Source organism: Schistocerca cancellata, chromosome 5 (genome assembly GCF_023864275.1).
Source record: "Schistocerca cancellata isolate TAMUIC-IGC-003103 chromosome 5, iqSchCanc2.1, whole genome shotgun sequence".
NCBI lineage: Eukaryota > Metazoa > Arthropoda > Insecta > Orthoptera > Acrididae > Schistocerca > Schistocerca cancellata.
In genome coordinates, this window is record NC_064630.1 from 253,100,890 (window position 1) to 253,113,181 (window position 12,292).

Below are 12,292 nucleotides of genomic sequence, written 5' to 3' on the forward strand. Positions count from 1 at the left end.
TTTTTCGGGGTGCACTCAGCCTCGTGATCCCAACTGAGGAGCTACTCGACCGAATAGTAGCGGCTCCGGTCAAAGACAACCATTATAACGACTGGGAGAGCGGTGTGCTGACCACACGTCCCTCCTATCCGCATCCTCTGCTGAGGATGATACGGCGGTCGGATGGTCCTGATGGGCCACTTGTGGCCTGAAGACGGAGTGCAAATTAAAGACAAAAAACAGGAAGTGGATAAAGAGGCCATTTGTTGTTGTTGTTGTGGTCTTCAGTCCTGAGACTGGTTTGATGCAGCTCTCCATGCTACTCTATCCTGTGCAAGCTTCTTCATCTCCCAGTACCTACTGCAACCTACATCCTTCTGAATCTGCTTAGTGTATTCATCTCTTGGTCTCCCCCTACGATTTTTACCCTCCACGCTGCCCTCCAATACTAAACTGGTGATCCCTTGATGAAAAAAAAGAGGCCAGTATGCCGGCAAAATCCCTAGCTTTTCTTCCGTTTATTGGAAATATTTAATTCAAGATAACAAGGATCCTCCAGAAATCTCAAGTTAAAGTGGTTTTCCGCCTACCATCTAAAATGTCAGAACTCCTGGGATCAGTGACGAATGATTTTTTAGCTGCAGAAGGCTGGAGTCTACAAAATAACTTGACAATGTCGTTCGGCTTACACACATCAAACCACATGCTCTACGAAAGACCACCAAACTGAACTTCAAAGCTGTATTCATCTTATGGAACCAAACCAATCTGTTGTTGCTGAACACTGTATCTCCACCGGATATTCAATGGAGTATGATAAAACAGTAATTTTGACCACAGCAACTTCATTTTGGGACTCCATTATTAAAGAACGCGTGGAAACACGCACTGAAGAACATCAGAAGAATTGTGATAACGGCTAAGAGTTGGATAATGTGTGGAACTCCATCACTTCCACGGTTTGCTCCAGACATAGAAGACAGAGTACACTCACGGCAACGGCGAACGACAACCCACAGGAGAACTGAGTTCCGCAATTCCACCAGCGAGGGCGCTGCCCACCGGGTTGTGTGGTCAGCCACCAATGTCTTAATGGAAGCGAGAAATGCATATAACGCGCTAATAAACTACGGGATGGGGAAAGTCTTCTTCAGTCTTCGATGGCTCATCTGAGAACGAATGGCAGGTGCCCAGTCGAAATAACGTGGGTTGTAGTTAACGACGATCTCAGCAAGCCCAAAACTTGAGCAAACTGCACCACAGTCGGAGGACTAAGTACAGAGACAAACACGGTCAGTAAGGAATCAGCAGTGAACGTGAACAAGAAGACAGGTTCACCGACTACTGACAGTTGTGAATACAAGTAAAACTGCCCATATTATCAGCAAATATTTGTTTCCGAAATTTTTTTTTCTACTTTTGACCAGTACCCTTTCTTGCAGGATCTCCATGGGAAACAGGAGAGAGGATACAGAACATGTAAGTTATTGATCATCTAGGAGAAGAATAACATCACCTGGAGTCCCATGTCTGCAAAAGAATGGTTACAATACTTCACTGATCTCTGAACTAATAAGAATTAAAAGGGTCATTCCATGACAAATCATCCAGGCCAGGGACCGATGGCCCTAGCAGTCTGGTCCCTTCAATCCCACAAACCAACCAACCATCCAGGCCATGACACCCATTATCTAGTTGTGAACTGGGATTTTGTATACTGCTTTTGTATCTAATATCATGAACTTCTACCAAGTTTTATTGCTTTGTTTGGTAGCGGTTACTGAAAGTGTGATGCAATGCGTTACTTCAAAGCAAACTGTAAAAATTCGAAAATTGGCTGCAGTTTTTAAACAACAAATGGTATGCTGACAGTTTTTTCCCTCAATATTCTTTCTGACATGCAGTTTCTGAAAACATGTTTGAATTGTCCAGTCAATTTTTTGATAATTAATTTTATTTAATTTTATTGTTGAATTAGAAAAAATATTTTGGACAATTTCCCCCCCCCCCCTCCGGAAAACAAAGAAAAAATTAGAAAGTGATCTATAAATAATAAAGTCTTATCACACAAAAAATCAGTATTGTGAAATGAATGGCACTGGGAAAAAAATTATACATATATATATATATATATATATATATATATATACACAAACGAACACAAACATACACACAAAATTCAAGCTTTCGCAACAAACTGTTGCCTCATCAGGAAAGAGGGAAGGAGAGGGAAAGACGAAAGGATGTGGGTTTTAAGGGAGAGGGTAAGGAGTCATTCCAGTCCCGGGAGCGGAAAGACTTACCTTAGGGGGAAAAAAGGACGGGTACACACTCGCACACACACACATATCCATCCACACATATACAGACACAAGCAGACATATTAAAAGACAAAGAGTTTGGGCAGAGATGTCAGTCGACGCAGAAGTGCAGAGGCAAAGATGTTGTTGAATGACAGGTGAGGTATGAGTGGCGGCAACTTGAAATTAGCGGAGATTGAGGCCTGGTGGATAACGGGAAGAGAGGATATATTGAAGAGCAAGTTCCCATCTCCGGAGTTCGGATAGGTTGGTATTAGTAGGAAGTATCCAGATAACCCGGACGGTGTAACACTGCGCCAAGATGTGCTGGTCATGCACCAAGGCATGTTTAGCCACAGGGTGATCCTCATTACCAACAAACACTGTCTGCCTGTGTCCATTCATGCGAATGGACAGTTTGTTGCTGGTCATTCCCACATAGAATGCATCACAGTGTAGGCAGGTCAGTTGGTAGATCACGTGGGTGCTTTCACACGTGGCTCTGCCTTTGATTGTGTACACCTTCCGGGTTACAGGACTGGAGTAGGTGGTGGTGGGAGGGTGCATGGGACAGGTTTTACACCGGGGGCGGTTACAAGGGTAGGAGCCAGAGGGTAGGGAAGGTGGTTTGGGGATTTCATGGGGATGAACTAAGAGGTTACGTAGGTTAGGTGGACGGCGGAAAGACACTCTTGGTGGAGTGGGGAGGATTTCATGAAGGATGGATCTCATTTCAGGGCAGGATTTGAGGAAGGAAGAGATCCATCCTTCATGAAATCCTCCCCACTCCACCAAGAGTGTCTTTCCGCCGTCCACCTAACCTACGTAACCTCTTAGTTCATCCCCATGAAATCCCCAAACCACCTTCCCTACCCTCTGGCTCCTACCCTTGTAACCGCCCCCGGTGTAAAACCTGTCCCATGCACCCTCCCACCACCACCTACTCCAGTCCTGTAACCCGGAAGGTGTACACAATCAAAGGCAGAGCCACGTGTGAAAGCACCCACGTGATCTACCAACTGACCTGCCTACACTGTGATGCATTCTATGTGGGAATGACCAGCAACAAACTGTCCATTCGCATGAATGGACACAGGCAGACAGTGTTTGTTGGTAATGAGGATCACCCTGTGGCTAAACATGCCTTGGTGCATGACCAGCACATCTTGGCGCAGTGTTACACCGTCCGGGTTATCTGGATACTTCCTACTAATACCAACCTATCCGAACTCCGGAGATGGGAACTTGCTCTTCAATATATCCTCTCTTCCCGTTATCCACCAGGCCTCAATCTCCGCTAATTTCAAGTTGCCGCCACTCATACCTCACCTGTCATTCAACAACATCTTTGCCTCTGCACTTCTGCGTCGACTGACATCTCTGCCCAAACTCTTTGTCTTTTAATATGTCTGCTTGTGTCTGTATATGTGTGGATGGATATGTGTGTGTGTGCGAGTGTGTACCCGTCCTTTTTTCCCCCTAAGGTAAGTCTTTCCGCTCCCGGGACTGGAATGACTCCTTACCCTCTCCCTTAAAACCCACATCCTTTCGTCTTTCCCTCTCCTTCCCTCTTTCCTGATGAGGCAACAGTTTGTTGCGAAAGCTTGAATTTTGTGTGTATGTTTGTGTTCGTTTGTGTGTCTGTCGACCTGCCAGCACTTTCATTTGGTAAGTCACATCATCTTTGTTTTTAGATATATTTTTCCTTCGTGGAATGTTTCCTTCTATTATAACCATATATATATATATATATATATATATATATATATATATATATATATATATATATATCCTGAAGGGAAATACATTTCCTACCCAAGAGACATTAACAACATGAGTCAACATTAACAATATCCAAATTGAACAAAAATTGTAATATATGAAACAAAATTACACATTATAAAACATAGGGCAACTTTTACAGTACATGACATATGAACACTTTCTTACCTCTGCCATAACCAAATTAACTCAATGTAAAAATACATTGCGTTTTGTTCATAATATTTAAGCATTTTTCAAAAGCCAATATTGTCAACACTGCACAAAATGCTGGTGCTGCAATCTGCATTCAAGTTGATTCGGAACTACACATGTGACGAGACACTTTGATGCTTAGATAATAATTTTTTGTATGAGAACCACTTTTCTTCCACCAACTTTGGGGACTCTTTGCCCAGAGAATAAGTACGGCCTGTTGCTGTGGTGATATCAACTTCACACATAATATGAGAGAAAGAAACATCACAAACATCATTATCGGGCGAATAGAAGGATGGGAATGGTCTATGAGGATGTTTAAACCTTACTGTAATATATCCTTCTTCACAATTCATCTTCTCAACAATTCCCAAATACCAAGAAGAGTCTTATGCAGATGCAACATAGGAGTTGGGCTGCACAGTGCATTCTCGCATTAGTGGCAGAAGTCCATCTGTGAAATCATACACGATATTAAAATGCATATAACAGCTCAGCACTTTTGCTCCAATCTTGGTTGGTGATATTGGTACAATGTGATGCATAGATTCTGTTCCAGGAATTGTTTTTGCACTTTTGAAGCGCAGAGATAGATAATTTCTGACTTGTACCATTTCATCTTTTGAAACAAAGAGAACTGAAATGCCTCGCAGGTTTTCGAGACAGAATTCAAATACCTGTTAAGCTGTAAGTATTTGGTGTTTATAAATTATTTACAAATTTGTTTTTGTGACAAGTCTTTTAACAGTTCCACCAATACCATCTCAGGGAGATTTGCCATGGCTGGTAGCAAAGAAGGACCAGCTGCACTTTATGTTGAAGGCGCGTACAAGGTAGCAGATATTTCTGAAATTTTTACAATTTTTATATTGTGCAGTACAACCATCAGTGAAATATTCAACACACGCAAGATGAATTTCTGGAAATTCACACTTTAAAAAATTCAATAGTCTTCTGAGCCTGGTACACCAAGACAACATCATGTTGTAGATCATCAGAAAAAATACAAGTTCTTTTTGCATGTAACTGTTTGTCCTTTTTGCAATATGTATGGAAAGTGTGAAGAGTGCATCTGCCATTGTTCCAATGGTACCCCTGTACTTCATCTTGAGCAACAAAATTGAGATTTTCACTGAAATCCATTAAAATTAACACTGATCCTTCATCAAGTGTTTCCTTCTTCATTTTCAGATAATCAGAATGTGATTGAGAAATTAAAGAGTGTGGAGTGAGTTTTTCAATTTTCTTAATTAGTGTGTCAAAGAAGTCTGTTAGAGAAGTGATTTGAACACTTAACGTAATTTTATCAGTTGATACCCACTGACTGTACTGAACCATCTCATCAGGATCATAGTCTTCTATTTCATTTTCTAAGTGGGTTTGAAGCAATGAACTGGTGGGACAGTTTTCACACAGACGAAGCGTACAGGCTCAGTTATTTATATCACATGTTATTATTTTAATTAGATCTTGGTATGTTTTTTTAATAGAAATTGAATTTAGAAGCAATTTAACATTTTCACCATGCACACACATGCGGTATGTGTTCCTGATAATCCTACAAGTATACACTGTTTTGGTCGAAGAGAAGTAAATTTTGAGAATCCTACTGCGTCTTCAGGATACTTTTTATCGAGAGAATACAGTTCAGTTAAATTACTTAAAACAAGACGCTTTTGTTCATACGTGCTTTTGCTGGTGATCACTTTGTCTTTTTTCCCAGGCATTATTCTTGTGTTTTCGTCATCCAAATAAAAACTCTTTACTTCTTGCACTTTATCATGTGGCTACGTCTTTCCCCTTTTCTGCTCAGCCATCGGTAAAATACCCTTCTCCATTAAAAGAGCTCTTGCATGTCGTACCAAATATTCAGAAACATGAAATTTGGAACTGACTTTGTTGAGGCCAAGTTGGCGGCACAAGAGTAAGTAACTGCATTTTTTCACGATTATTTATATATTCTATTTTCTGTTTGATTTTGTTCATGAGTTCATCATGATGTTTTGCCTTTTCTTCCAGTTCTGTTAAATCACTGGTCAGGGATAGTGCATCAGCAGCCAGCTCCACTTGATATGTATGTGAAATTTTAGTTTTCAGAGACCCAGCTGCTGATTCCAATTTTCGTTTGGCTGCTGCATACCGACTATGGCAAGCAACTGAGTGCAGCTTTGCAGAAGATACTACTAAACTAGAGTAGCTAGTATTGAGCATAGATTTTTCAGGAGTCTGCACCTTTACATTACTGTTATTTATATAGTCTGGTGATGAGTCGTCACTTGCTTGTTTTTCATTAATAAGTTTGATACCGGCTGGGCATATTTTCTCCCCAGGAATAACGCTAAAGAATCTCATTTTGAAGGTCTTTGCCTTTTCTGAACTAATTTCACGCAACCCGAATGAAACAGATCGTTTATGGCACTTGAAAGGATCACAGCAAATTTTCTTATACAGAGAAAATCTGCGCAGGTACCTGTTTTTGTGTTTAACACACACGCATGAAACACTTAAATCACAGTATCAATGACTGTTGCTTCGTCATAATAAAACTTCTTGTTCTTCACTGGTGAGTTTATTCACACAAGTCAGGGCATTATCACATATATGTTGCAGATACTGTCCAAGAAAACGCTGCCTACTTGTACTTTCCACACTGCTTCACTCATAAAACCAATATCTGTCGTAAATAATTCAAAAGATGATTGGTGTAACCCAAAAATATTAGTGAAAAGCCATCCTATCCCACAGTTTCATTACAATAGTATTTCACATTATTATCGTAACATTTGGGGACTTACTTTTGTTTTGGAATGAATAGTTAAAAACCGCAAAAATTGAATTTTTAACCAATAATTGACTCGGGTACAACTCAGTACAAGAGCTCAGAACTGCATGCTCAGTGAACACCTGATTCAAAGCAAAGGAACTGGATGATGCAATACATGTAGTGGCAATAAAACCGTGTTCTCAGGTATGATTTGTTCCTAGGGAAATCCAGTGTAGCCAACTTCAGCAATTTAGTGGTGACATGGTCATCATGAATTAGCAACTTCAATAATATTTCTTTCACAATAATGTTGTTTTTCACACTTCCCACTATTTCTACAAACTGATTGTTTTTGTGTGACATAATGGAATATTTAGAATAATATTGTAAAATTTCCAAAGGTATCTATGAGGAGGCAATACCTTAAAAAATTATAATGTCCATGCATGGTTGTTGTTTAAAAGAAATTGTTTATAATTTTTCTGAGACGTTGATGATGACTATAAAAATATAAAAATTCCTCTTTAACTAAAAAAAATCAAGCTTCCACTGCAAAAACTGTAGGAACTATTGCATTTTTAAATTATAAAGGAGCTCGTCTATGAAAGCCTGAATCTATACAACTTCTTTTTATTATAAGTGAAAAAGTAATTGACCTGCAACATTTACATTTTGTAAATGTGAATATATCTAAGTAAACTTCTGCTGCTCAAAATTTCAAGGATTTGCGTGACGATGGGTGTCATTTTCTAAACTTTCTGCGTGATTTGACGTGGAATGACCCAAAATCCAATTGGAGAGGGTAAAACAGCAGATATAAATACTAATGTAGATCAAATTACAACAAATGGATTAAATACAGCTTCACCAACCCTAAGAAATGAAAAGGCCCCGGGATGTGATGCTGTAAGTTCTGTAGTGGTTAAGTATTTGTGGAAACAATGGAAGATACATTTGTAAGGTTTTAAACTCTTATTGCAAATACCTATATTGAACTCTCTAATACCGACGACAGCCACAGGATGTGGCTTCACGTGTTACCAAACGGTCCGCGCGAGTGACGCGCTGTACACGGAATAATGTGGCAGTCTTCGAGCGGAAGCAAGACACAAAACTAGACGCTAAGTAGCAAAGTACATATTCCCCGTCATTCTTTTGGATCTGAATTTTGGACCGGCATTTACTAAGTTAATAGTACGTATTTCTGTTTAGCTGTTATTCTGAAACCAAAGAAAAATCCGGATAAGGAATTATAATTTCAGGGGAAAGAAATAAAACTCTGACTTGTGCCGAAGACAGCTAGGCATTTGAAAGAGTAATTGAACGGAACGAACAGTGTCTGTCAAGAAGGAGATAACATGAAGATCAACTAAAGCAAAATAAGACTGCTGGAATGTAATCGTATTAAATCAGACAATACTGAGGGGATTAGATTAGCAGTTGCGACGCTAAAATTAGTAGACGAGTTTTGCTACTAAAAGAAGGGATAGATTGATAGGACACATCCTGAGGAAAGAAGGAATTGTCAGTTTGGTAGTGGGAGGAAGTATATGTGTGGGTGTGGAGGGGAGGGGCGGGGGGAGAGGAGGAGTAGAAATTGTAAAGGGAGACAAAGGGGTGAATATAGTAAGCAGGATCAAATTGATATATGTTGCAGTAGCTATTCAGAGATGAAGAAGCTTGCACAGGACAGAATAGCGTGGAGAGCTGCATCAAACCAGTCTGCTGACGGAAGATCACGACAACTTGTATTTACTGTTATGAACGGTCTATTTTTAGCTACAATTTTGTTACAAATCACGAGTTCTGAAAGAGACGGAATATCAGCAGATGACATTTATCGTTTAAATAACACATGCTGTTACACTGAAAAGCCAAAGAAACTGGTACACCTGCCTAATATCGTGTAGGGCCCCCGCGAGCACGCAAAAGTGCTGCAACACGACGTGGCACGGACTCGATTTATGTCTGAAGTAGTGCTGAAAAGAACGGACACCATGAATCCAGCAGGGCTGTCCATAAATCCGAAACAGTACGAAGGGGTGGAGACCTTTTCTGAACAGCACGTTGCAAGGCATCCCAGATATGCTCAATAATATTCACGTCTGGGGAGTTTGGTGACCGGCGGAATTGTTTAAACTCAGAAGAGTATTCCTGGAGCCACTCTGTAACAATCTTGGACGTGTGAAGTGTCACATTGGCCTCCTGGAATTTCCCAAGGCCTACCTTAATATTCATAGCGTAGAAATAGTCTGCTTTTCACCTCACTAGTGTGTATTGCGGTAGTAAAATACAAGTTTATACAAGAGCCCATTGAGATCCCATCTTGAAATTTTGCATGCATGTAGTCAGTTAGACTGGACAGCACATACAATTTTTATAAAAAAAAAATCCGAGGGTACGTATTTTGGAAATTTCAAATGTTTTTTTGGAATAGTTTGACATTTTCAGATTTAGGTAGCATAGTCATGTTACATATCAAATTGAAGGGAATTTATAGAGGAAAACAATGGTGCACGTTTGAGCTATCTAGGTTGTATAGTTTTTGAGCTACAGCATTTTAAAACAATCATCGATTGATCAAAAACGGAGTTTTTTTTGTTTTTAAACCCTTGAAACTCAAAAACCAAAGGTCAGAAAAATTTGAAATTTCAGATTTAAACTAGTGTTAGTGGTACATTACCTGAAAAAAAAATTCATCCAAATCTGAGATACCAAGGTTCAGACTGTTAGTTGATTTGAGATGGAATGACCCAAAATGCTTTTTGCAGAACCATGTGATTTTAGCGGGAACGGAAGAAGATCTACAACGTAGGCTGTACCTGCTTGTGAGAGTGGGAAGTGAGTGCAATATTTCCACATCAAAAACAAATGTGACGGCATGCAGAAAATGTGAACCCGTTAGGGTCAATGCAGTTATTAATAACAAAGTAATGGGTAAAGTTAACAAATTATCTAAGCATGGGTGTGTCATAGTGACATATCAAATGATGTTGTAACTACAAAACTACTGAAACACCAGTATCTATTTGATGAAATAAAGTGACGTTTTAAAAATAGTGGAAGAGATGGGTTAGTTACGCTATATTACGAATGGCAGTACTAACGTTGTTGCATAGATGTGTATGTTACTCACTTACTAATTGACACGTCAAAAGAATAGAAAGTCCAGGGATGACGTTTCCGAGCGCTGTAGTTGACTACACAGTACTTGATAGGAAGAGAGATGAAGATTTCAGGAAAGTAATATATTTAAAATGAATGAAGAAATAGTGAAGTACAGAAAAATGGGAAAAGCTTTTAAGAAGAATGCAAGAAACCAGAAAAGCAAAATCACTGTCGAACTGTAAGTCAAAAGAAGGGAGATCGTGGAGCAAAGACAAAACGAACAGACCACTAACATACTTGAGGGCGGAACAGACAAGGAATGGTTTAATTTTTGATGTTGTTATTGATTAAAATGGTGAACTAACATACACACAGTTTACAACGGATTTATAAACAGTTATTTGTAGGGATCCCACGAAAAATTGGAGTATAGGGGGGGAGGAAATTCTTAAAAGCATAGCATACGTGCAGCACAAGCAACTAAGTATGAAACTGCATACACGTTGACTTAAAACTTGTATCTCAATCTGAAGTTTTCCACGACTTGCGAAACACACTTGGCAAATCGAACTAATGTTAAATGTATCGCTATTTAAAATTGAGCTACCCGAAAAGAAAAATGAAACTGTTTCTTTCCTAGATGTAAGACGCCACAGATGAAATCAAGGACGCACAACGTAATGAAACTAAGGCTACAACTACTAAAATTGATGTTCAAATACAGCTATAATCATTAACCAATAATGATTTGCATCTACTCCATTAAAACATAAACCGTACACAGGAAAAATAGTACAACAACATTCAATGGGCGTAGAATATGTCAATGCCTTTAAACATCCGCATAGGCAGACATTTAAGGGATTTAAATCAGACGACCAAGCGGTCATGGAGTAGATGTTCTCCACGAGTCAGTAGCTGATTAAACATTTGTGTGAAATATTTTTGTGTTAGACATAGAAAACCAAGTAGGGCCCATCGTACATGAATTACACCAATTGTATTACAGCAAGAGTAACTTTCTCCAACAGTGCGGTAAATTAGGAAATTAAGGAGGCGGGAGCTAGATAAGTGGAAACAAGCAGGCGTTATTGAAAGTTTCAAACGGAGCTTACGGCAACGATTGACTGAAAAAGGAGTAAGGAACACAATAGCATACGAAAGTGTAGCCTTTACAGATGAAACAGTGAAGGCAGCGGAGAGGGTCAAATAGGGAAAAAGACAAAGCCCAGTAGAAATCCATGGATAACGCACGAGATCGAAGTTGGAATGGCTAGATGAGAAATGAAAATATGTAGACAAGTGCATAAGTAGGGAAAAGATAGATGCCGCCTACAGGAAACTTAAAGAAACCTTCGGATAATAGAGAAGCAGCTGTACACTAAACAAGAAATCTGAAAGTGGTAGGAACATATACTGGGGCTTTATGATGTAAAAAACTTGTAGTTCACATTATAGAAAGGGAAGATAAAGTAGCGAGAAATATCTGAAAGAGGAGGGAAAGACAGTCGAAACAAGGTTCCTAGTGTAGTTAACAGTCCCTCAGAACTATTGAGAGTACCTTGGGAGAGGCAGCCTGACGAGGAAAAATTAAAAGCTTTGAAGTTTACTGATGGCATTGTAAATCTCTTAGCTACTGACTTGGAAGAACAACTAAACGGAACAGATTGTGTCTTGAAAAGACGTTATAGGATGAACATCAACGAAAGTAAAACAAAGGTAATGAAATATAGTCGAATTAATTCAGGTGAAGCTGTAGGAATTAAAGCAGGAAATGAGACACAAAAAGCAGTAGATAAGTTTTGGTATTTGGGTCGCGAAATAACAGAAAATTGCCGAAGTAGAGAAGACATAAAATGAAGAATGGCTATAGCACTTAAAGTATTTCTGGAAAAGAAGAATCTGTAACATCTATCACAAATTTAAGAGACAGGAAATATTTCCTGAAGGTATCTGAATGGAATGTAGCTCGGTATGAAAGTGAAACGTGGACTATAAGCACTTCAGACGAAAAGAGAGCAGAAGCTTTTGAAATGAGGTACTGCGGAAGAATACTGAAGATTAAATGGGCGAATCAGATAACTAATTAAGTGGTACTAATCTAATTCGGAAAAAAGAAATTTGTGGTACAACTTGATTAAAAGAAGGGGTGTACTGGTAG